Raw genomic sequence first — 26,927 nt, forward strand, 5'->3', positions numbered from 1 at the left:
CAACAACAATATGTATAGTTTACCTTAGCACTCATTCTGGGTAAGAACCCAGGGTCAGAGAGCTGTGGTACACTTAGGGCCTGCTCGTAACGTATCGAGTCTTTACTTCATTGTGAGAACATGACCCGAAGTAGCTGCCTGGGCAGAGACACACCCTGGTCCACTGCTGTCTGTGCTGGGTGCTGTCCACTTTGCTGTCCAGCGCAGTACAGCTTGCCCCTCCACCTGGACCAGAAAGTCCTCAGAACTGGAGTTTAGGGTTCATCCATTTTCTTCCCAAGCTTGTCCCCTAGCTTGAAATGATAACTTAATTAGAAGTTCCAAGTCCTCTCAAGATAATAATTTGAAAATAGGACATAAAAATATTTATTAAAGCACACACACTGATAGATGAGGTTTTTGAATCCTGAAAATTGATATTACATATATAGAAGTTACAATAAACCCAACATGAAAAATGGATTTTTAAAAAGAAATGCTTATGTTTACTGTAAGTGGGTATGCATTGTCCTTGTTAGGTGCCATTGAGTCAGGTCCAACTCGTGGCGACACTGTGTACACAGATCTTCCTCCTAACCTGCCAGCTTCACATTCTCCTTCTCCTTCGGGCTTAAGCCCGTTGTTGCAGTCAGTGTGTCAGCCCATGTCCCTGAAAATCTTTCTTGTCTTCTCTGACCCTCCAACTTCCAAGCATGATGCTCCCTTCCGAAGAATGGCCCCTCTTAGTACCTCGCTCAGAGTATATAAAAGTGTATATGCACTAGTTTAATAGCATCCTTAGAAGTACACCCATAGCCTTTTATTGTTTTGTACTTGGTTTTTTTTTTTTTAAAAACCCAAGAAACTTTATTGAGTGCCCAAATGCTAGACTTTGCAAAGAAGTATGTATGTATGTATGTATGTATGTATGTATTATTTATTCCTTATAATAATCTTGTGAAGTGCTGTTGTATTCAATGTATGATTTAAAAATTGAGCCTCTTTTTTTTGTCTAAAGTGTAAATTTTTTGAAGACACGTCAAGTAACAAAATACATTTCTCTAAATTCAAAAGCCAGTATTCTGATCACTATACTCCATTTCTTCCTTTGATAAAAGAACTAGGAATTTAGAACTCGTTGCAGGCAGATAGTGTTTTGTAGTTGTAACTGACCCAAAGTTAAGAGCTCTTTCCCACATTAAGTTCATTTTGAACAAATATTCTGTGTATCAGTATTAAAAAATTTGATGTGTTAAATTTGCATGCTTTTTTGCTTATTAATTTATTTGACCAGAAAAATTGATGACAACATTATATGCATGGGAGAATAGTTATCTAAATAGTTTGTGCATTTTCTTTTAATGACACTTGTAGCAAAGAGAACCTCTCACAGAAATATGATAATGGAAATGAAGACGAGATTTTAAAACAGTTTCATCAAAATCAGGCTATTTGTTTTAAACATTTATCGAGGAGTAAAGCGCACAGTTTCTCTTTGATCTGTCACTGGTGGCCAGTTCCAGTATTTTTTTTCTGTAAATCCATAGTTAATTAATGAACTGCATGGCTTCTCTATTGTGTCTGTTTGGTTTTTGTACAGTTAACAAGCAATCATAAAATATTCTAGGATGACTTCTGCCTTAAAGATTAGTGGTCATGTGGCTTACTATCCAGGCTCAGTCACCACACTGGACCCTGGACAGTTTCCTCTGGGTGATTATCAAGAATTACCTTGCAAGGATCATTTCTCCATGAGAGAGGCACAGTCTCATCTGGCAGTTTACACATTCAGAAAACCCATTGAGGATCAGCTATGAGTCAATTCCAACTCCACGATAATGAGTTAGTGACCTTTCATGGGAACAAGATTAAAATTGTGGCTTAGAAACCATCAGAAAGGAAGTTACAAGTTGGTAACAGCTGCCTTTTTAAAAAGGGAGATGTGGATTAGATGATAGCTTTGAGTTTGTGAGGATCAGCCTGTTAGGAGGGAGAGGCGGTAGCTTGGCAGCTAGCGGGAAGATTCACTGTGCACTGTGGGCTTGACACTGGAGTGGTGACTGGCCACAGTCTCTGCTCAGGTCAGCCTGCGTGCTGCTGGCTACCTGCTCTGTCTCTGGCCCCTGCTTTGTCTGTGTGCCCCGTGTGGATCTCAGAGGCCAGCCTGCTCTGTCTCTGGCCCCTGCTCTGTCTGTGTGTCTAGGTGTGGATTCTGAGGTCAGCCTGTCTGACATGGTCACGTGCTCTGTCTCTGTTTCCTGGTGTGGATCTGGTCAGCACCTTCTTCCCTGACTCAGAGTGCGCTAGGTCCTCAACTGTAATCCCTCACACTTGTCACATGTGCAGATGAAGATCAGATAGATCTGCAGCATACGTAGAGAGGAAAACCCCAACTAACATCGCAATACTTACTTTTTTTAAGTGAAGAATTGTTGTTGCTATGTTCCGGTAACAACAACAACGAGAAAGCTCAGTTGGCCTAGTGGACAGAAAGTGATGCTACCAAGCCAAAGGTGAATGACTTTGATCCGTGGCCCTCAGGCCCGTTTTTAATTGTTTGTGGTCAAACATTCTTCTAGGTCATATATCCCTGGTCTGTCCACTTGCTGTACAGAGGTAACTCATGGTTGCTGTGAAGCTGAACACTGTGATACTGATGTGTCAAATGCGTTAATGGTTACCCATGGTGGACAGTGTTTGGTGGCGCTCCCTGATTAAAACCAGCTTGGAAGCAGGAGTGGCATCCACTTCTGTAAATAGCTTGCCTCTGGAAACCTTAGGAACCTGCAGAGAGGATGAAAGTTATACAAGTGTTCAGGGCTTTCGTTCATAGGGTCACTATAAGTCACATACGACTCGACGGCACCTAACGACAACATCATGTGCCGTTGAGTCAGAACTGACTCATAGCTAATCCTCCAGCACATTTTCGGAAGCTGTAAATCATGTGGAAGGAGAGCAGCTGGTGGATTGGAATTGCCACAAAGGCAGCCTTTGGATTTGCATTGCAACTCCCGATGGACTAGGCCAGTAGAGCTCCCTCATATTTCCCAAGCCAATATAACTTCTGTGGGACAAATATTACATTTGGAGGGATTTTATTCAGCAGATCTTCTGAGGCCCTGCCATACATCAGGTACCATGAGAACCAGTGTTGAATCAGCTCTGTACCACCTGTTTTCTTCATCTCCGTGGTACCTGTTGTGAGAGGTCATTGTGGATTACTGATGGTGCTCATAGCACGCGGTAGGTCCTTGTTACTTGTAGTTGCTTTTTCCTGGTCTGCACTTACTGTTTATTGAGCTATCTGTACACAAACATGTCTTGGAGGAACTGCAATCAGGGTGTTTCTTATAGACAAGGATAATGAGACCCTATCTCACATATTTGGGCATGTTTTAAGGAGTGGCCAGTCTTTAGGGGGAAAAATACCGTGCTGGGGAAGCTTGAGGGTCAGAGGAAGAGAAGAAGAACTTCAACAAGATAGATTGACACAGTCAGTGACTGTCGCAAAGAACTGGAGCATGTTAGAGATGGAGAGGATGGTGCAGAACAGGGCAGATTCAGATCTGTTGTTCACATGGTTGCTGTGTGTTGTAAACTGACTAGATAGCACCTGACAACAACAGCAGCCCTAGTGTGTGTTGAACTTGTGTGTACCAGTGTATAACTGGAGGAGGCAGCTGGGGCAGGAGTGAACGCAGTGCCTGGAAACCTAGGTGAGTTTTTGGTGAATTATTACTGTTTTCAAAGTCTGAATGCTAAAAACAGAAAACCTTTGTTCAGGGATTGGTATTTCTGGTTTTAGTGATAATGAGAGCGCCAACGAAAAGTTGATTAGAAGAAGGTTGGCTGGGATCCTTGCAGAGGGTTCCCCCTGCTCCGCCCCAATCAGCATGAACACCGGAGCTGGAATGCTGTGTGGCTCCTCAGCTGTGATAAGAGAGGCAGGCGTGTGTGGTGCCCTGGCCTGCAGTGACTCATCTTGGGTGGGAGTAGGTCAGCTTGTCTGGAAAGTGCCATTCTGCAGGTGTTAGAGGGATATGCTGTGTGTGACAGATAAGCCTAGGATGACAAAAGAAAAAAACAAAACTCTGATGCGGGTTGTAGATTGTACCGTGTTAGGTATGTTCCTGCTGAAAATTGCTTGCTTCACTTCTCCATTTCACGGGATCTCTCCCTGCTGGATAGCTTTTCAGTTAGTACTCAAAACCAGGTGGCTTCAACGGCTCTGAGTGTTTTCCGTTGGGAACTAGTAACAGCAGTCATGGATCCATCCGATGTGAAGCCTGGGACTCAGCCAGGACTGAGGGTGGCATATGTGCTTATGTGTCATGGTGCTTGTGCCTCACTGCCTACTGACAGCGCAGCACTGGCCACACTGCTCCTGAGCACTGCCTTCCTCTGTTCTGCCCGCAGCCTGTTTCCCTCATTGGCTCAGCCTGCTGTCCCTCCTGCATCCTTCCCCATTCTATGGTGGCCACACCTGAAAGCGTTCTTGTGACTTCCTCTCCTGGGCAGTGGTGGACACGCCCTCTGTGAACAGCTCTTCTTGGCATCTGTGGTTGTGCTCCCTCTTTCTTTCCTGCTCTGCTCATTGCTTCCTCTCTGCAGCCTCCTCTCCTCTACCTTCCTGTTAAATTTGGGCCTCAGGTGGCCTCTTCACTCAGGTGAATCACTCCTGCCTAACAGGTATCTTTCGCACTATTTGACCCTTCTCTGCCTCTAGCTTTATCCTTGGATTGTTGTTGTTGTTACGTGCCATTGAGTCATTTCCGACTCATAGCGACCCTATGCACAACAGCCCTAAACCCTGCTCTATCCTGCGCCAACCGCACCGCCTCTGACACACCCATCCCGATTACCCCAGTCACTGAATCAATCCATCTCATAGAGGGTCTTCCCCTCCTGCGCTGTCCCTCCACCCTCCCAAGCATGATGTCCCTCTCCAAGGACCCGTCCCTCCTGGCAACATGTCCAAAGTATGTCAGACGAAGCCCCAGAATCCTTGCCTCCAATAGTCTTGATATATCCAAGCTATAATAAATGAGCCCTTTTGACTTTATTATTGCTTACTGTGATTTGAATGAAAGTGTACAGAACATACTGATTTGCCATTCATTCATTCATACTCAGTAAGTTCTAGAACGTTAATTACAGACTCACAATGTCTCATTGTTCTCTTATTGTATGTTGCCATTCCTTTCAGTAAGTTCTAGAACATTAATTACAGACTCACAATGTCTCATTGTTCTCTTATTGTATGTTGCCATTCCTTTCAGTAAGTTCTAGAACATTAATTACAGACTCACAATGTCTCATTGTTCTCTTATTGTATGTTGCCATTCCTTTCATCTATCGTAGTTTGTGTGTTATTTTTTTTTATTAATTTTCACTCCTCTTTCCTCACTTCTCATCTCTAGTAAGGAACCAAGGATGTTTCTATCTATGTGTAGTAGTTTTTTTATAACTCTGATCTTACAAATATTTGTCCTTTTGTGACTGGCTTATTTCTCTCAGTATGGTGTCCTCTGTAATTATACATATTATAGAGTGTTTCTCAAATTATTTTTTTAAGGATACAAATAAAAGCTTATTGTACAAAATTAAGGCCTTCATATTTTAAGGCTCATTAAAGCTAAAGAAAGTCTAGATAATTATATAAGTATTTCACAAAGTTTACTTCAATATGTTCCCTGCTGTTAACTCTGAAATGGCCTGTCCAGAATAATCCAAACAAACACTATAAATAAATTCAAGTCCTTTAAAGAAGACTCTCCCAAATGTTATTTCATGGCATAAGTGATCTTCATGGTGTGGGATGGGGTAATCAAAGCATCCCGAGCTGCACCAGCTTGTCCATCCTTTTCAAACTCGACAGACTTAATGTCCTGCCTGGTAGCAAGTGCATGCCCTTTAAACCAAGAAACCAATTAAACATCATGGATAACATCATCTCATTAGTTTCTTCTGATAAGTGATTAAGGAATAAAATACAGTTTGGAGGTAATCAGGGACCTGAGGACTTGGTGTTGGATTTCCTTAAGTGTTAGTGGAATTTGATGTTCCCTGACCAGGTTTTTTGTTTTTGATTTCTACAGTCTGTTCCATAATTTTTGCTTTTTTCTTCTCTTTGTCAGCAAAAGTTCCATGCATTTTAGAAATTATATCAGAATCTGGTTTTGCACACTAGATTCACATTGGTTTGCCATTAAATGGAAATCCTGTCTCAAAACATTTGTGGATGGGACCACTTCCTTAAATATAACAAAGGCCTGTCCCTTCATTTCATGATCTTTAAAGCCACAATAACTACCACATGGCCAAACTGAGAAAAACGGGCATACCTCTTCAATTGTTCTTTTTAAATTTTATCATTAATAGTATTGATATAAATGATATGATTTGGTCTGATATCCATGTTAGATTAAATTGTTCAAACCACCTGGATCCTGTTTCTTAAATGATTATTTTTTAGTGTTTCATTGTACTCCATTGTGTGATTATATCATGGTCTCTTTAACTGTATGGTCCCTTGATAGACTCTTGGGTTGTTTCTATCTCTTTGCTGTTATAAATTGTTAAGTGACACTGAGTTGATTATAACTCAAAGCTACACAGTGAACAATAGATCAGAACCCTGTCCTACTCTGTGCCGTCTTCATCATTTTGACAAACTTGAGCCCATTGTTACAGTCACTGTGTCATTCCATCTTCCGCTCTTTCCCTGACCTTTGTCAGCATCATGTGTTTTTCTAAGTACTGGCCCCTCTTGATAACTTGGTCACAGTTATTTGAGAAAATGTTTCACCATCCTTGCTTCTAAGGAGCAACCTGATTGCACCTCCTCCAAAACAGATTATTTATCCTTGCAGCAGTCTATGATATATTAATACTCTTCGCTAACCCCACAAGTTAGAAGGATCAGTTTTTCTTAGGTCTTCTTCATTGTTTAAGTTTTAGATGCATAGGAAGCAATTGAAGATACTATGGCTTGAATCAGGCACACCTTAGTTTTTAAAGTAATACTCTGGATGACATATAACAAGTCGCTAATTAAAAATGAATATTTTTAGATCTATCATTTCCCCCCACAAGGCTATGTTGTAGTTTGCCCTTTATTTTAGATGTGTGGAAAAACCTTAGTGCCATCCTGCCTCAGCCCAGTTGGTCAGGAGCATCTCAACTATACTTCCTCCTGACTCTTCTGTGACTTTGCCAACTTTGGTACTCATTATCCTTATGTGAATTTTGTAATCACTTATTCCCACTGATACTGTCCACATCTGGTGGCCTCCAACAACATGGGCCTGCTTAAGTTTGTATTTAGTTTTAGGTTTTAGATGGAAATGAGATAACAATCCAGAATCTTACTCCTTTTTTTTTTGCCTGAGTATAGATAGTGTACTTTATGATGATACATGACAAGATGGGCCCTCCAAACCCCTCCCCTTTCTCAGGGGGATTTGATGGAAACTTGTGTCAAGGATTCTCAGTGTGTGAGAGGATTGATTTGGGGCAAGGACTCCCCAGCAGCTGAGGGTCTCTCTCTCTTCTAGTGGTATTGCTGGGGCTGGTGGTCCAAGGGACTCTTATTCTTTGGAGGCCATGTGAACCATCAGGCTGACCACCTGGTTGCTGTAGCCAAATTCATTGTCATACCAGGAAATGAGTTTGACAGAGTGGTCATTCAGAGCAATGCCAGCCTTAGCATCAAAGGTGGAAGGGTGGATGGCACTGTTAAAGTCACAGGAGGCAAGTTGTGTATCAAGTGTATCAACCTGGTCTTCATTGTATCCCAGGAGGCCCTTGAGGGGGTCTTCTGATGCCTGCTTTACTACTTTCTTGATGTCATCATATTTGGCAGCAATCTCCAGATGGCAGGTCAGATCTACAACTAAACATTGGGGGTGGGGACACAGAAAGCCATGCCTGTAAGTTTGCCATTCAGTTCAGGGATGAACTTGCCCATGGCCTTGGCAGCACTAATAGATGCAGGGATGATGTGCTGGGAAGTCCATGGCCATCACGCCACCGCTTTCCAGAGGGACCATCCACAGTCTTCTGGGTGGCAGTGATGGCATAGACTGTGGTCATGCTGAAGTTGTCATGGATGACCTTGCCAGGGGAGCCAAGCAGTTGGTGCTGCAGGAGGCATTGCTGAGAGGCATCAGAAGAAGGAGCAAAGATAATTATCCACTTGACACCACATTTCAGTTGAGTTGCAGCCTTTTCCAAGGTTGTGAAAACACCAGTGGACTCCACAACATACTCAGCACCCACATCACCCCACTTGGTGTTGGTGGGATCTCGCTCCTGGAAGATAGTGATGGTTTTCCCATTGGTGACCAGCTTCCCATTCTCAGCCTTGACAGTGCCATTGAAATTGTCATGGGTGGAATCATACGGGAACATATAGACCATGTAGGTCAGGTCAGTGAAGGGGTCATTAATGACAACAACATCCACCTTGCCAGAGTAAAAAGCAGCCCTGGTGACCAGGCATCCAAAGTGGCCAAATCCGTTTACTCTGACCTTTACCATCTTGTTTCAGAGATGCAGCTGAGGCTGCATGAAAAGAGAGGGTAAGCTTTCAATTGATGAGGAGCAGAGAGCCAAAATCTCACTTTTGATAGCCATGTTTGAATTTGTAGTACTTGGGTGTTGTCAGTGGCTACTATATGGACACCTCAAGTGTGGAGCGGTTTTATCCCTCTAGGAAGCTACACAGGACAGTACTGTCAGCTCTCGCCCTGCTCTGGTTGGTTCCCTACTCTTCCTGTTTTACTGTTGCCAGTGTTTTCTCTATAGAAAATGGTCCATTTACAGCATCGCCCTGCCCCCCAGCATTTGTGGACTCATTGAATCAAACCTTGGGTGCTCCAGGGCCCCCCTCGCTGCTCCTTGCTTCCTAGATGTGCTCATTTGTACTTGGTTGTACCTCTTCTCTTCCTCTGCACAAGCTCTTCTCTGCCTGGAAATACCTTTCTCCTCCTCCTCAGGCTTATCTGCATTTATCTCTTGTACTGACAGTTTTCATTGCTTTATAACGTTTGTTTGTAAGACCATCCTCCACATTTGAAAAAGTTCTCTAGAGCGCCATTTTCAGATGTTTGTCTGTGTGCCCACTAATTTTTTTACTGGAAATGTTTTAATTTTTTTTCATTGTTAGAACATGCTGTAAAAGAATTTTTAAAACTTTTACATAGAAGAATTGATGCCTTTGAGCCGTAGTGGTGGAGAAGAGTACTGAATAAATATCCCATGAACTGCCAAAGAACAAACAGATAGGTCTTGGGGAAAGAGGCAAGGATAGCAAAGCTTTGTCTCTCATACTTTGGGCATGATATTAACAGGGATCAATCCTTGGACAAACACATCATGCTGGCAGGTCAGTGAGAGAGGAAGACTTTGAACAAGATGGATTGACATGGTGACTGTGTATAGTAAACTCTGGGCTCAAGCATATCAGAGATGAGGAGGATGGTGCAGGGTAGGATAGGGTTCAGATCTGTTGATCATGGGGTCACTGAGAGGCCACCTAGCCTGGTGGTGTAGTGTGTTGGTACATGTTTCATTGCTTACTAAAAGATCAGTGATGTGAATCCAAGATGGAGAGTTGTGGAAACAAGACGGAGGGTGGCTGTGAGCGAGGATCCACTAGATCATATGGGGTTTAAATTATCTTTCATTTTAAGGGACCTTCAGCATCTTTAAGATGTAAGTGTAGCCATTTTTCTCCAAGAAATTATAAAATACAAAATATCATGGAAGATGAGAATACGAATGATGATTGACTTAGAATAAATCGTCACTGTGTTATTTTTAATCACTTTTAACTACCTGCTTGAAGAATATACATGTAAAGAAGTCGAGGCAAATTATTACCTGTGGGCATGTCTCAGTATTGCATTTTGGAAAAAACATTCCAAGTATTTGTAAATAATCCATGTGATTAGTCTATTCCTTTTTTTTTAAAACCTAGAATGTCCCAAATGAACCAAATTTTACATCTAGTAAAACAGGAATTCATATGGGTTCATGGTGCCATGATTAATCATTAAAGATTTCCTAATATTTAGCATTTTGAATTATCCCTTTGTTTAGTGGCATGAAGGTTTTAAACTCTGGAACAATATGCTGTAAGGTTTCAATGAGAGAGGCATTGGGAAGATAGAGTATCTGTCAGTGTTTGGAAGGAGTGTTCATAGAAGGTGAGGATCTAGAAATTGATATCTTAAGCTATAGTTAACCTTTGCAGATGTTGCTAGATGACATTGAATTGACTGTGACTTACACAGCAGCCTTACGGATAACAGAATTTAACACTACCTGATTCTGCCCAGATCCTCAAGGTCTCAGCTGGGTTTAGGCCCATTGTTTGTTACAGCCACTATGTCAAGCCATCTCATTGAAAATCTTTTGTTCACTAGTTCTCCACGTTATCAAGCATGATGTTTCACTCCAGGGACTGGCTTCTCTTGATAATCTGCCCAATGTATTCTAAGGAACATTCTGGTTGAATGTCTTCCAAGAGCAGTTGTTTGCTCTTTTGGCAGTCCACGATATAGTATTCAGTGCCCTTCACTAGCACAGTGGCTGAAAGGCATCAGTTGTTCTTCAGGTTTACTTATTAGTAGTCTACCTTTCATATACACATGAGGCGAAAGGGAAAGACCATGGCTTGAACCCCTTGCCCTTTATCCATGAAATGACATCCTAGATCTTTAGCACTTTGGAGATGTTGTTGGCAGCAGATAAGCCCTTTTGCAATACATCCTTTGATTTCCTGACTGCTGCCACTGTGAGTGCTGAGCATGGATCCAAGTAAAATGAAATCCTTGACAACCTCCTCAGTCTTTTCTTTCTTTATCATGGTGTTGCCTATTGGTCCAGTGGTGAGAACTTTTGTGTGTTTATATAGAGATGTAATCCATATTAAAGGCTGTGGTATTTGAGCTTCATCAGCGTTTCAAGTCTTCTGTATTTTCTGCAAGTAGAGTTGTGTCCTCTGCATCATGTGAGCTGGTAATGATTCTTCCTCCAATGCTGATGCCACATTCTTCTTCATATGGGGAGCTCTGATGGCCTCGTGGTATGAAGCTGCACTGCAAACCCAAAGGCATGTGGTTTGGATCTACCAACTGTTCAGCGGGAGGATAGGTATTCTCCTTCGTATGCTATTTACTGCCTCTGAAAACCTGCTGGAGGGTCAGCGATGAGTCAATTCCCACTTGATGGCAAATGGTCCAACTTTGAGAATTAGTTGCTAATCCTACAGCTTGAGCAGGCATGGAGAAAGGATACAGCCCTGCCACACACCTTTCCTGATTCTAAGCCACACACCTTGTTCCTTTTGAATGACTGTTTCTGGATTGCTGCACAGTTTAATATCCTTCTGCGGAAACTCATTTAGAAAACCTGCTCTAGGACAGGGCAGTCTGCATGATGTTTTCCTATGGGGGCTGGTAAGACCTGGCTGTCAAGATATGAGTTGAGTGAACAGGCTTGTCTTCTAGTTCTAGCTCACCCCCACCCAGGGTTCACCTATTTTCCTCAGGTACATACATACAAATACATGACTGCCTCTGAAATTTTTTTCCCTCCCTGCATACTTGTCTCTGCCCTCTCTGGTTGTAGGAAGCAGGTCACTTGTAATATGCCTTTGGGATGAAGGGAAGTAGTTTTGTTATGAGGAACAATAGCTGTATTTATAGAGCCCTGCACAATTGTATGAACATTATATAAGCATTTTATAGTCCTCTCGAGACTGTTGCTCTCTGACAGGCTGAATACTGTGGTAAGTGCATCCCAGGTCCCATGTCCTCAGGGACTGACTCGGCCGCTTTCTCCTCTGTAGCTGGGATGTGATCTGTTTTGCTTTATGGCCAAACTTCTGCTTATGTCACAAGCAGAACATGTGGTGATGACAGACCACACTGTGTCCTCTCTCAGGCACACTCTTTAATTTAGGATATCATTGCATTTAGGAAATTATGCAACAGCATCCTCAGGCAAACAAACAGGAAAAAACATTTCAGACCACACCAGTCTATTTCTAAGTCACCCTAGCCCCCATTTCTTTCATTCAATCACTCTTCTATCTCAGATTTCATGGGATAAACCTTTTTCACAGATAAGTAAGCAGAATAAGTTAGGAATATTTCAATTAAAATATGAAAGAATGTTGATTTTGGCTATACCTCATTAAGGAGGGTTTGTTGTTGTTGTTAAGTGCTGTTGAGTCAACTATGGCTCATAGCGACCCTATGTACAGTAGCTCTGAAGCCTGCCCTATCCTGAGCCAGTCTCACTGTCTCTGACCTTGTTGTTGTTGTTGTTATGTGCCGTTGAATTGCTTGCGACTCATAGCGACCCTATGTACAACAGCCCTAAACCCTGCTCTATCCCTTGCCAATCTTATTGTCTCTAACATGCCTATCCCCGTTACTCCAGTGATGGAATCAATGCATCTCATCAAGGGTCTTCCTCTCCTGCTCTGTCCCTCCACCCTCCCAAGCATGACATCCCTCTCCAAGGACAGGTCCCTCCTTACATCATGTTCAAAGTATGTCAGACGAAGCTTCAGGATCCTTGCCTCCAAGGAGCAGCCTGGCTTAACCCTTTCCAGGACGACCTACCTACCCTCATTACCCCAGTCACTGTGCCAATCATCTCATCCGGGGTCTTCCTCTCTTGTGTTGTCCCTCCTCCCTTCCAAGCATGATGTCCTTCTCCAAGGACCGAAAGTATGTGAGATGGAACCTCAGAATCCTTGCCTTCAAGGAGCAACTTGGTCTCACTCTTTCCAGAATAGACCTGTTTGTTCTGTTCATTGCTCTTTTCCAGCATCACAACTCAGCTATTTCAATTCTTATTCTTGCATCCTTTGTTATTGTCTAGCTCTCAGATGCAGAGCAAATAATTGTGAAGACCATGATCTGTACCTTAGCCTCTAGACTGACAGCATTGCTCTTCAGCATTCTGGAGTGGTCCTTGATGTTAGATCTTCCTAATATAATTAGTCTTCTGATTTTCTGATTGCCAGTACCAAGAGTGTTAATTGTTAACCTGAGTAAGCGGAAATTGTTAACAATTCCAGTCATTTTCCATTTATCATAGTGGTGCCAATTGGCCCAGTGGTGAGAATCTTTCTTTTCTTGATGCTGAGCTTCAATCCATATTGAAAGGTCAAAACCTTTTGCAGCAACCGCTTCAGCTCCTCTTTAGTTTTGATGAACAAGGTTGTATCATCTGCATAACACAGGTTATTGATGAAATTTCCTCCAATTGTGTTGCCACATTCCTCCTCATAGAGTCTAGCCTCCCGAGTGGTCTGTTCCACATGTAGATTGAAAAAGCATGGAGATAGGATACATCCCTGATGCACTCCTTTCCTGATTTTGAACCTTGCATTGTTTCCTTGGGAGGGGGGTAAACAAAGGAATAAATAAGTGATTTTAAAACTCTTACTGTCAGGATGTACTTTCTAATTCTGACAGTGCAACTCGTCAGAGAGCCAGTGGGGAAATCATTGCTGTCATTTTTTTCTTTGTTATTTTGAATAAGTGTAACTGATACTGAGCTTTGATCGGGAAACTCAAAAGTGGTCACCATGCTTATAGCTCCTTCCAGTTGTTGTCACTAGGTGCTGTTGAGTTGACTGCTTGTAGCGACCCTAAGAACAGTGGATCTGAACCTGTGTCATCCTTATCATCTCTGACATAACTTGAGCCCATTGTTAAACTGTGTCAGTCCATCTCGTTGAGAGTCTTCTTCTGTTAACTGAACCTTTGCCTTTCCTAGCATGATGTTCTTTTCCAGGGACCAGCACTCTTAACAACCTACCCAAAATTATGGGGAAGGATCTTTGCCTCCAATGAGTACCTTGGCTGCACTTTCTCCAGGACATATTTATTTGTTCTTTTAGTGGTCTGTGGGTTGTTAAGTACTCTTCTCTAACAGTGCATCTCAAAGGCATTGATTCTTCTTCCATCATCCTTAGTCAATGCACAACTTTCCAACAAATAATGGAAAAGACCCTGGCTTGAATCAGATGTGCCTTGGTCTTTAAACTGTTATTGTTGCACATCAGCACTGTGGAGAAGTCTGGGTTGTTGTAGTCTTCCTCTGATCTTGATGCCACACTCTTCTTCATAAAGAGCCTTCCAGAGCTGAACTTGAAGTTCTGGTATCACTAGAAAGCCTTGGAGCAAAGTGGCTGGCCTCTCTTTGCAGCCAGTTCAGGGCCAGGTGGTGTCCCTTCAGAGGGTAGTGGCTCCAGCATGGCTGCCCAGAATTCTGGTCTTGCATATGTGCAAGCAAATCCCACGTGGTTTCTTGTAATAACTACTACTACATTAGTTGGTAGGCTCTTTTCTTGCTTTGTTTTTCTAATCTGATAAATCTAAGTAACACATTCTGAAAGGATTTCTTATCTTGAACAAGAGATGTCTGGGCATATAATGAGTAATGTGGAGGATACTTGAGTGGCACGCTCTTGCAGATATGACCGAGATCGTGGTGTAACACCGTTAACCTAATATGTGGTAGCTGTGATTTTAGTCAAGTCTTGGCCTTAGCTAAGAAGCTCTTGGCACTGATCACGTGGACACATAGCTGCCACAGCAGGGGCTCTGGGAAGGGTTCTTGTCTCCCATGTCGGGGGAAGCAGCCCTACTTCTGTGTGCAACCACCCTCCCTAAAATCTGGGAAAAGACCACCAGCTGACTCCTCGCCAGTGACCATCGGGGTGAGCTCATGTGAAGGCACTCCCCAGACTTGTACACTCCCTTCCCAATGGCCTGCACATTTTGTCTGATAGAATATAGAAGACACTGCTTCTACAATGAGCAAAAATTTGCCCTTGGCAAAAGCTTTCTTGGAAAAGCTTGTTGGAAAAGCATCCTTCTGCTATGAGAATCCTTTTGCCAAATGGTATACTTTGGCTTGGAGAATTCTAGGGAGTCAGGAACAAATACATTGGCTTGAGCTCCAGTGTAAGATCCATTAAGGAGACCTGGTGGCCTAGGGCATCATGTACTCAAACTACTGACCAAAAGGTCATCAGTTCAAATCCATCAGCGACTCTGGGCATAAAAGATGGATGATCTTCACCTATAATGATTTACAGCCTTAAAAACCTGCTGGAGGGTCTGTGTGACTCGGAACCGATTCAGTGGCAGTGAGCAAGGCCCATTATGCTGTTGCACACATTTTCAGGTTGAAACTGGATTATATAAAGAAGAATGTCACCTGAGGATTAGAGGAAGACTCTTTGTTCTGCAGAGGACACACAGCCTTGCTTGCAGTAAGTGGACTTGAAGCTCTTACTGCAGAAGATTTACAACCTTAAATATGAATTACATCTCAGCATCAAAGAGACAAAGTATTCACCACCGTGCATCCTGACAGATTGAAGATGACAAGGAACGTCACCTCTTTCCCGTCAATGAAACTTTGAGGAGTTGTGAACACTTATTAAAAAAAGATAAAAAAAAGATAAAAAATGACTTTGATTTCATCAGTATTTGGTTGTTTGTGATGATTGGCCATCCCATCCTCTGTACTAGTATTTGAATGATGATTTTAGTCTTAATAAAACAAAGATGTTAGTTAAGTTATAATTTTGAGTATTCCGATGGATCTTATTTTCCTTATTTAAAGACTGTTTCTTATAATTGGAAGAAAATGGCCATTCTCAGTACAGACTCTAGTTCTAAGGATAGAGTCACTCATCATCTATTCATTACATACTGATACATCATCTGTATATCTATTATATTCCTTTCCTTCCACACATATCAGATGTGTGGATTAGGCAGTGCATATGGAAGGCAGGGATGGTGAAGTTTCATCTGTCATACTTTGGACATGTTGCTAGGAGAGACAAATCCTTGAAAAGGTACATCATGCTTGGAGAGGTGGACAATCAATGAAAGAGAGAAAGACCCTCCACAGGAAATGGATTGACACAACAATGGACGTGAGTATGGCAGAGACCATGAGGATGGCACAGGATAGGACAGGGTTCAGATCTGTGGCTCATAGGGTTGCTGTGAGTTGTATTTGACTCAATGGCACCTAACAACAACAACAGGAAGTCAGCCTTCTGAAGGCATTTGTTGTGGGGGACGCTAGTGAATGAATTTGCTCCAGTTTGGGCCAGTTGGAATCAGGCCATTCCTGGGAGGAGAAGGCGGATATTGGACCTGTGCCTTGTTTCCACGATGTGCAACGTGGAAACTGAGGAAAATGAGGCTGCCCAGCAGCATGGACAGCTGAGCACACAGCACAGTGGTGTCATCTTACTGCCCTCTGCCCAGTGCCCATCCAGGGGTCCGTGGGGCCAATGTGACAGACATTCTTGTGGAGATCACAGCTTTTCCCAGGTCTTTGATTGGAGTTAGGGACCAGGACTTTTTCGCAGGTGGAATAATTTTACTTTTTCTTACTCATTTATAAGAACGGGGCTTTCTTGCTTTAACTGAGACCATCTTCTTGTTGCTTCGAGACTGTTGTCATTTGAACTGGGAATTAGATGAGATTGGGACGGGGTGAATATTTTTTGCATGAATAAAGAAATGAAAGGAGGATGCGACCTGGAAGATTTGGAATTCCAGCTTGGCTGCATGTGAGCCCTCTGACCTGTGGTCCTACCAAGTGGTGTCAGGCTGGGCAGTTATAACACAGTGAATGAGATAATACGTAGAAAGGAGGTGCAACAGTTCTTGGTATTTAATGGGACCTCACTATTCTAATGAGAATCTGTTTTCTTGATGTTGAGCTACAATCCATATTGCACCGTACAGTCCTTGACCCTCTGCAACATATACTTTAGGTCCCACTCAGTTTTAGCAAGTAAATTTGTGTCATCTGCATAACTCAGGCTGCTGCTGAGTCTTCCTCCAGTCCTGAGTCCAGGCTCTTGACTGATCTGTTCTGCATACAAATTGAAAAGGGATGGAAATAAGACACATCTCTGATATGCATTCGATTTTGAACCATGCAGCATTTCCTTGCTCTATTCTGATGACTGCCTCCTGGTCCAAGTATAGGTTTCGCATAAGTAGTCATTTGTTCGGAAATTCCCATTCTTCTCAAGGTTAGCTACAATTTATTGTGATCCACACAGTCAAATGCCTCTGCGGAGTCAGTGAAACACAGATAGACATTCCTCTGGTACTCTCTGCTTTCAGCCAAGATACATCCGACATTGGCGATTATGTCTTTACTGCCACTACCTCTTCTTGCAGTTCTCTCCAGGCATTTTTGGATAATCTTTAACAGGATTTTACTTGCATGTGATAATAGTGATATTGTTCCATAATTTCCACACTCTGTTGGATCACCTTTTTATTGAATGGGAATAAATATGGATCTCTTCCAGTCAGTTGGAGAGGTAGCTGTCCTCCACATTTCTTGGCACAGTCTAGTTGAGCTGAGCTGCTCTTTGAAATCTTCTGTTCAGCTCCTTCTTGATTTCTTTCCCTTCCTTTGGCTTTTTGGCACTCAGGTGCAATATTCATAGTCTCTTCCGACATCTGTCTTGGTCTTTTCTTCTTCCTCTGTCTTTGTAATGATCATTTGCATTCTTTATGGATCATATTCTTGATATCCTCCCACAGCTCATCTCACCTTCACTCATTAGGCCTCAAATCTGTTTCTGAGATTTTTTTTCCCTTTCATTCAGGTGGGATATACTCAATGTCGAATTTTGGTGCTTGTGTATTTGATTTAATTATCTTTAGCTTCAGTTTGAACTTTCATGTAAGTAGTTTATAGTCTGTTCCACAGTCAGCACCTAACATAGTTTTCACCACTGGGCCAATTGGCAGCATCTCACAGATGGAGAAGAGATTGAGATTGTTAACAATTTCAGCTTGCTCAGTTCCACGATCAATATTTTTGACACCAGCAGTCAGGAATTCAGAAGACGAATTGCATTATGGAGATCTGCTATCAGTGACCCCTCCAGAGTGTTGGATAGGAAGGATGTCAGCCAGTCTAAAGACTAAGGTGCGCTTGATCTTTGCAGTTACTTGTTAAGCATCAGAGTTGGACAGAAGCCAAGAAAGGTAGAAGAATTGATGCCTTTGAGCTGTGGTGCTGGAGAAGAGTTTTGAACACACAGTGGATTGCCAAAAGAACTAACAGATCTGTCCTAGAGAGGGTGAAGCCAAGCTGCTTCTTGGAGGCAAGGATTTTGAGACTTCATCTGAAGTACTTTGGGCATGTAGCCAGTAGAGGCCAGTCTTTGGAGAAGGATATTTTGCTTGGATTGGTGGAGGGACAGCACAGGAGAGGAAGGCCCTGGATAAGATGAATTGACACAATAACTGGGATAACTAGGATACACATGTCAGAGACCGTGAGATTGGCTTAGGATAGAGCAGGGTTTAGAGCTCTTGTACATAGGGGCACTGTTAGTTGCAAGTGACTCAAGGGCACATAACAGCAACCAGCCTGATAACTAATCATTTGGTGATCTTCAGAAAAAGGGAGCTCTAGCTCTTATGGGTAGGGAGTTGAGCCACCAATCTAAAACCACGTGGTTCAAATCCACTAGCCTCTCTGACGGAGAAAGCAGGATAGTCTCATCCCGTGTGTTTTTACAGCCTCAGAAAACCCACTGAAGCAACAGCTCTGAGTCATTTCTAATTCGACGACTTGTACCACCACACCAGCTACTTTAGAAGTGATCTGTAGGGTCTTCTCAAACTTGGTTGTGCATTAGAATCACTTGGGCATTTGAAAATGAAACAAAACAAAAAACACTGCTGCCAGAGTCCATGTCAGGAAGGTGGATTGTGGCTGCTCTGGGATGTGACTCTCAGCTTTCATGAATGACTTCAACTTGCAGCTGAGAGTCATATTTTCTGACATCAGTTTGCACATCATTGTCCAAGCATTAAACTTAGGATTTTCACTCTTAGAGTGCTTGGTATGATTTATTTTCTACGTCAGTGTATATGCATTTATAAAAAGCAAAGTTTTGTTTCGTTTGATATTCAATGCTAACTTCTTAGTATTTTGTTTTGGTAGTTTTAAACTGGTATATTGTTGTTGTGTGGTGTTGAGTCTGGTATGGCTTATAATGATCCTACAAACAAATGCTCTGAACTCTGCCCTATACTGTTCCATGCTCAGCTGCTCTATTAATTCTTATGAATTTGTCATTAGAGATTAAAGGGAGCTCTGGTGGCCTAGTGGATAAGGAGTTGTACTGTCAACCTAAAAGAAGGTGGTTTGAATCCACCAGCTACTCCTAGGAAGAAAGATAGATAGTGTCCTCCTACTGGAGGGTCAGCTGTCTGGGACTGTTGTTGTTGGTGTGTGTCACTGGTTCGGAGCTGACTGGAGCTGACCGTCCAGTGAGTTTTCAGAGACAGTAATTTGCACGAGAGACTGCCCGTATTTCCCTCACGGAGCAGTTGGTGGATTCAGCCCCATGTGCCTTTGGGATTGCAGTGCAACTTCTTACCAGTAGGCCACAGAGCTCCCTTGCTTAAAATTGGGGTAGGGTGGGGTGGGAGTGATCCTATAATTCATCTTTTCTTTTAATATTTCTGGAAAAGTGAGATAATTGTGTCAGACTTTAAAAGAACAAAAGACCCCCCACCTCTCAAAAAAAATTTAACCCATCAGAAAGAAAAAAGTGTGTAATCATTTGCTTGGTGAATATGTTGCTATTTTAGATTCTTTTGATTATAAAGCATATACCCAAGAGAGAAAAGAAAAAAAAAATCCATTTATAGTGTAAAGCTTAGAGGCGGTCCCCCCCCCACCAGGTACATATTAACTTATAATAATAAAAGGTATTTTGCTTTATTGCAGTGAGAAAATTTCAGGGAACCTTCCTTGGAGCGAGCTATATTTAGACATACATGCGTGTTCTTGTTCATACAACTAACTGCACAGCAGAGATGCTGAGTCTTAGCACTGCAGAGAATCTGAGAGCTGGTCCAGCCGGAGCCTGTCCTGAATGAGGCTGGTCACCTTGCAGTGGACACTGGGTGCAAGGGCGGCTTTTCCCAGGGCTCAGGCCTGCACATTTTCAACACCAGGAGTTCTGTAAAACTCAGTCATCACCTAGCACTGTTGGGGAAACAGGTAACAGAGACTGGATTTTAAGCATCATTTAGTGTATTTTCAAATTACATGAAGGGAAATTGAAGGGGAAAATATATGGGAAGTAGAACTTTCCTCCGCCCCTTTTTAGCAGTAAATCTGCCTTCCAGGAAATTTATAATTGTGGAGATTGTACGCAAGTACAGTGTGGTTTCCTCCTCCTGAGCACAGCTTGTGTTCAAGAGGCCACAGAATGTGTCCTGCCCCAAGCCCTCTGTGGAGATGGAGAACATACTGTGTAGCTGCAGGTAGACCTGCACTGATGACCAGGCTCCCTGGGGAGAGGCACAGGCACATGCTCCCACGTGCACCCCAGAACCATGTGCCTGCCCTTCCCCAGGCCTGTGCACTTGCCTCCCATAAGCCACTTTGATCTGTTAGTTCTTCAGCCCCTTGGCTCCTAACTGAGGGAATGTAACACGTAACTCTATAGGGTATGAAAACATTGTATTCCCAGGCCAGGTCCTCTGATGCTCTTTTTGGGTGTCAGGAGGGGCCTGTGGACCTTTGCCCTTCCTCTCTGATCATTCTGATTTTTCTCTCTGGTCATTCTTTAGGATATAAGGAACTTCAGTTGAAAATGTTACTAGCTATTTCAGGAGATCTTGTGACTAGATCTAAGATAGGACTTACCTGTGAAAGACTGGTGGATTTCAGATGGCACAGGAAAGGGCAAAGTTCAGATTCATTGTTCATTCTGTGACTCGCAGTGACTGGTGGTCTAGTGGATAAGGATTTGTCCTGCCAACCTGCAGGTGGTTCGAATCCACCAGGGAGAAAGATGGGCAATCTCATAAGGAGAGATTAACAGCCTCAGAAACCCTCTGAGTTTAAGGTTGTTGAACTGTGAGAAACTTGATGTGAGCCCTGGGGCCTGTGACTTTTCCAAAGCCTGGAGGACTTGAAGGAGCCCTGGGTAAAAGAGCGCTGGATCTGACTCCCTTCCTTGCAGCCCAGGCGTGCCTTCAGGAAGAGTGAGGACCCTCCTGTGTGAGACAGGACAGTGGAAATGCATGATCAGGAATAAAAGCAAGCTGTGGCTGATGGTCCCTGCTGCAGCTCCTGTGCTCTTAGCTCCTTGCTCTTCTCTCATGCTTCGTCTCTGACACCAGGTCCTGGCTCAGTACCTCCCTCGGTTGGTTCTGTCCCCTTCTCAGCTCCAGCGCACTTCATTCTCGCTCCCAGCCTTTCTCCCCGCAGCCACTTCACAGGCCTCAACTATTAAGTCTAGACAAGGGAGCTAAGAGGAAGAATGAAGAATTCAGAATTCAAACGCTGAGGGCCTTTTCTGCTGCTGATGAGAGCAGCAAACGACCTTGCCTGCCTAGCTGAGCTAAAAGGTAGACTGTAAATCATAATGGAATGTACCTCTCCTCCTTCTCTAAAGATTCTGTTATAAAAACACTCCCCAATAAGTTCAAGCTGTAACTTCCCCATTGTGCATCTCCAGAATGAGGAGCCACACCTGGGAGCTCCCCTATTACCTCCCCTCCCCTTTTAATAAAGCTATATTAAGCTTTCTTTCATTCTTTAGGATTCCTTAAGTCCATTAACTTAACATCAACCACTGTGCGCTCGGTCTAGCTCTGTTTTCTTTCTGCCTCTCCTCACACAAGCACTCACAGTATTACCTGTTTTGTAGAATTTCTGGGAATCATGTTACCAGTCCATTTGTTATGGTGGGGTGAGGCCATTGGAGTGCAGTGTGGTAATGAAGCCAGGGCTGGGCTCAAGAATTAGTAGGGATTAGAGCCAGTCTTGTGGTCAGTAGGAGACAGGGATCACTGGAGGGCCAGCATCTGATCCAGGGATCTGACCCAGGCTTTGCAGGACAGAAGGGCAGTCAAGCAGAGTGGAGGGCCCTGTGTGGGTTCAGCAGTGACTCGTCAGATGGGCGAGGCCAGACTTGTATGAGCACACGTCTCTCCTTCGATGCAGCCACCTGAGGAGAAATGTGGCTTAGGATGAGGGTCGTCTGACCATTTAATGCCAGATGACCTATGAAAATCAGTCTTTGCACTATATATCTTGCTTATTTGATGCTATAGTTTATTTTTTTCCTTCTTAAATTAGTGGGATATTTCTATGTGTGTTCTGTGTCACCGATAATTTTTATATTTTCATTTAATTTAGACATTTCCTATTCAGTTAATTTGGTTTGAAAATTTTTGCAGTTCTGACTACCAAGATACCTTCTCAACATTTTATAGTTTAGACAGTTTCTTTCTCAACATTTCCATGGAACCAAGATAAAGCATTTTCTAAAAAGGACCTCCCCATGCTCACACTCATTGCTGTGGAGCTGGAACTGGCTTTTCGCTGACCCCCAGCAGGTTTCCAGAGGCTGTAAATTGCCCAAGAGGAGACTCCTTGTCTTCCTCCCTGGGAGCTGCTGGTGGAGTTTAGCAGCAAGAGGGGTGTTGCCTTAGAGTAGGCAGCACAGCTCTCTCTGGACTAGGTCACCAGAGAGCCCACAAAAGGACCTTGCATGATTTATTACAAAATTCCTTACTAGGCAGAGCTGCATTTTTAATGTGATGGGCTCTTTGGGTCAAGCTTAGAGGGACAGCTTCATTGTGTCCCACTTCTGTTAAGGAGCAGTGAGAAGAGTGGCGATTCTGTGAGCACAGAGAGGTGCACGTCTGTGAGGCAGACAGGGCAGGCTGTGTACTGGCTCCTTGCCTCCTCTCCCCTCTGTCCCTAGCCACCAGAGACTCAACAAACGGGCCATCAATGTCACTTCCATTAAGCAAACAAAGAGTAAGCAAACAAAGAGTAATTCCCCTGTCTCTTAGTTAGGAGTTTGACCAGATAGCACCTTTAACATTTTAAAGATATCTTTGTTGGTGAGTAAGATAGAACTTTCAGGGGTTTGAGAGAGTAGTGGGGAGGAAATCTCGATTTTCTTAAAAGTCTTATTTCTGCGCTTGTTGCAAGCACTCACTGTCATGGAGTCAGTTCAGACTTGCAGCCCTTTATTTGGTTTCCAAGATGAAATCCTCATGGGAGGAAACTGCCTGAATTTCTCCTGTGGAGCAGCTGGAGGGTTTGAACCACTGAACTTTCATTTAGGAGATGAGTATGCCCAGCCAGCACTGCACCACCAGGGCATGCTGGATGAAATAGGAGAATTCTGTCAGCTCTTGAACAGTTTGTGTCTGCAGAGGCATCTTGTGCCTGGTATCTAACTATCTGAAGTGTTTTAGATTGGCCTGGAAATGTGCAGCCCTAGAATCAGGCTGCTGTGAAATTAAAAATCTGAAGCCAAGAGGACATTTGCTTGCAACTTAAATGCTTTCGCTTTTCTTGTCATTTTTTGAGCCTAGAGAATCTAGGATTTAAGGAGGAAAAAGTAGAATGATGAACCATATGGGATCTGAATAAATTAGGGAAGGAAGGAATGGGTGGAGGGGGACCCGTGGGAAGTGAGTTAAGTGCTGTTGCATTGTGGGAACTTCAGCATTATCCCTAAGCTGTATGTTTATGAACTGCTGTTTGGAAAACCTATTTGCTTCTTAACACTCAGTCAGGTAACAGTAAAACTGTTTAAAGACATTTACAAGCCAGGTTTTTTTTCCCCCTGACATACGGAGAGGGTAAACATATTTAAAGTTTTGCTGCTAATTTTATTTAATATTAAGAAATTTCTCTTCTTGCTAGTTTCCTAAGATTTTCTAACGATAGATGAGGCAGTCTTTAAAAAAGATCCCTCTCCCTTAAATTCTAGAACATTTACCAGTAAATCAAGTTTTAAGTTAACAGCAAGCATTTCTTTCTTTGCTGATTCATATTTCTCTTCACCTTCTGATGCCTTTGGACCAGTGTTATATAGACTACACATTTAATTGACTTTTTGTTTTGTTTTCACATAAAATTCACTTGAATTCATGTTAGAAAATAGGACTTATAATTTTTTTTAAAAGATGTGAACATTTTCCCCTCCCTTTTTTATTTTTTATTTTAGGATGTGAACGTTTTAGTTGACTACAATTTTGTCCCTAAATTAAGACCATTAAAAAAAAACACAAAAACCAACAACCCTCAAGTGGCAGGTGGTCTCATTCAGCTCTACCAGTTTAGATGTGTTTACATCCTGAGATGGAGTGAAAGTAATTGTATCTGGCATCTAACAGAGTAAAATTGTCATTGCTGCTAATTATTCAGTGACTTCTATCTATGCCGCTTCCCGTTTTAATTCAGACAGTAAGTGTCTGCAAATGTCTGTGCTAAATATTCCTCTGCTCTCAGACAGCTTCTGTGTGCGCGCGCATGCATGTGCGTGCCTGTACCCATGGATTTATGTTCCTTCCCACCCTTTTTTCTGGCGGTTCACATGCAATCATGAAGCTGTGGGAATGTGTGCACTTCAGTCACTTCTGCCTGCTTCTCCTTCTTCGGTGTCTCATTTACCGCCGCCTTGGACCCCGGGGCTCAGCTCTCTGAAGGGAAGGACAGCTCAGGAGATGCACCTGTGAAAGTGGTCCTTTGGGGCAGGTGGCAGGTAGAGGCCCGAATTGTTGCCATTTCTTTCCTTGAGGTGGGAGCAGGGCAGATTCTAGTAAATGAAAACTCAGAACCTGAGGGAACAACTTTGCCTGGATTTGGAGCTGAAACCTCAGCTCCTAGACTCATGCAGGGTCTGCTCCTGGGCAGTGGCTCTGAAGCATTTTCCCCTGGCTCCCTGGGGTCCATATTCTATGCACCTTTGACTCTGCCTTGTGACTGTGCCCCGGGAGACTCACTTGGAAGGCTGACAGAGCACACTGCATCCCCATGAGGCCAGAGAGAGAGAGCTAAAGCAAAGAAAGAGGAGCTAAAAACCATAAAGGCAAAGGTGTTAGACAGAGCTGCCTTCCGAGGGCAGAGGCTAAGCCATTCTGTGTCTACAGAAGTGGCCAGAGCTTCCAAACCCCCCAGCTCTGGATGGTGGGCAGCTGGCCTGGGAGGACCCTCACTGCGGGGCTCTGGACTCCTACCTGCTGCTGGCCATGGGGTCCAGCTGGACCTGCTGCTTCTGGGCAGCTCCACTCCACCCAGAGGGAAGTCAGAGCTTGCTGCTGGTGGTGGTGTGTACAGAGGGTGAGGTAAGAGGGGCCACAGGCCAGATAGCAGACGCAGAGCTATGTAAGTCACTGCTCTTATTCCTCTATGAAATACAAACAGTTAAACTTTTCCAGCTTGGTCAGGAGAGTGGAGTCCCATGTGAAATGTGTGTGTAAGAGCTGGGGTCACTCGTTTCTGCTTTAGTGAGCCTTTCTGTTCCATTCCACTTTCCTTATTATTCCTGTCTGAGTTCCTGCCTTTAGGTTAGGTCCTGGAGGGACTCAGGGAGGCAGGAACAGAGAGCAAGCACCCCAAGTTCTTTCCTGTGTCCTGTGTGTCTAGAAACACCTCTGTGGGAAGAAGCATGGGTTTTTATTTATCAGCCTGCCCTTTACCCAGACCTCTACCCTGGGAAAGTTTTAGTACCTGTTCTTTGCTCCGCTCAGAAAGCAAAGTTCTTCCTGTTTGTATTTTCTGTGTTATGAGTAGAAGGATCTCAAGTTTTTCTTTATAAGGTCTCTTGTCAATCATATTTGCTTCTATCTGTTGTATTTTACAGTAATGACTGTTCTGGTGAATATTGTCTTTTACTTGGGCCTACTGTTAATTTGTGTTTGAAGACCCTTAACCAAACGGATTGGCCCAGTGACTGCAGCAGTGGGCTCAAGTATGCCAGAGAGGATGAGGATGGCATAGGATAGGGTAAGGTTCAGATCTGTTCATAGGATCGCTGTGGGTTATACTCAATTTGACAGCACATGACTACAACTACTATTAATTGGAGGACCTCTCCTCGTCTCTCTTTTTACCTTGAGGACCACGTTTTGGACATTTTTGTCGTGCTGTGGTTATTGGGGGCAGGAGGTTCCAGAATGGGGTTTCTGTGTGGTTGCCTGTGAGATCTGTGGCTCAGGCAGTGAGCACTGACAGGGTTCCTCCTCAGAGAATGTCGAGAGACGGTGGAAGTGAGGGGTTGTGGAGGTTGGGCTTAGCAATTGCCGTCAAGCCCATTGTGATTTTTCTTTCTACAATGAATGCATGTGAACACGATTTCTTTTTCCTTTCTCCATCAATCTTGTTTGTCAGTTTTGATGTTAATCATTCATTGAGTTAAATTTCTCCTTCCTTCCTATTTTCTTTTTTTAGTTCAGTTATTTAACCTTTGAGTGAATTTGTTTCTTTTTCCATCCAGACTCAAGTTGTACACAAAAGTAAACAGAGCTATTTGAATCAAACTTCTCAAACTTGCAATGCTCACTTTCCAGAGAAGTCAAAGAGAGTATTCTTGAAATAAATTTGAATGGCTTTGTTGATGGGACATAAAAGATCATAGTGACAAGATGAAGTAGGGCTGGCTTCAGTCCATGTGCTCACAGGTGTGTAGGGACCTGGGTGGGGAATAATAGTGGATACATGGAATCCAGGCTGTGTTGAAGGTTTTGTCACTAGATATGTATATATTCTGGTTGACTGTGACCACCATATTGGGGATGCCTTTGCTTGAGATGGACAACATAAAATTCTAATCCTGGAACAGATAAATCATGAAGGAGTGGCCATTTGATTGGACCAGTGATGTTTCAGAAGTTGGAACATTTTTTCCTTCTTTTAAACATATGATAAAAAAATGTGATGTATTATTTATGAAATTGGGTGACTTAGTGATAAGGAGTTGTGCTGCCAACCCAAAGGCAAGTGGTTCACATCCACCACATGGTCTGTGGGAGAAAGATGGACAGTCTCTTCTCATGTGATTGTAGAGTGGGAAAAGCCAC

At 43.2% G+C, this 26,927-nt stretch overlaps 2 pseudogenes; both read right to left on the reverse strand.

Annotated features, from left to right (window-relative positions):
- Positions 1-5,765: 5,765 nt before the first annotated feature.
- LOC102870135 lies at positions 5,766-6,400 on the reverse strand (annotated as a pseudogene).
- A 1,171-nt stretch (positions 6,401-7,571) lies between these two features.
- Positions 7,572-8,523, reverse strand: LOC102868926 (annotated as a pseudogene).
- Positions 8,524-26,927: the final 18,404 nt, after the last annotated feature.

This window comes from Elephantulus edwardii, unplaced genomic scaffold (assembly GCF_000299155.1).
Source record: "Elephantulus edwardii isolate Elephantulus edwardi_28Jun2011 unplaced genomic scaffold, EleEdw1.0 scaffold00420, whole genome shotgun sequence".
Classification (NCBI taxonomy): domain Eukaryota; kingdom Metazoa; phylum Chordata; class Mammalia; order Macroscelidea; family Macroscelididae; genus Elephantulus; species Elephantulus edwardii.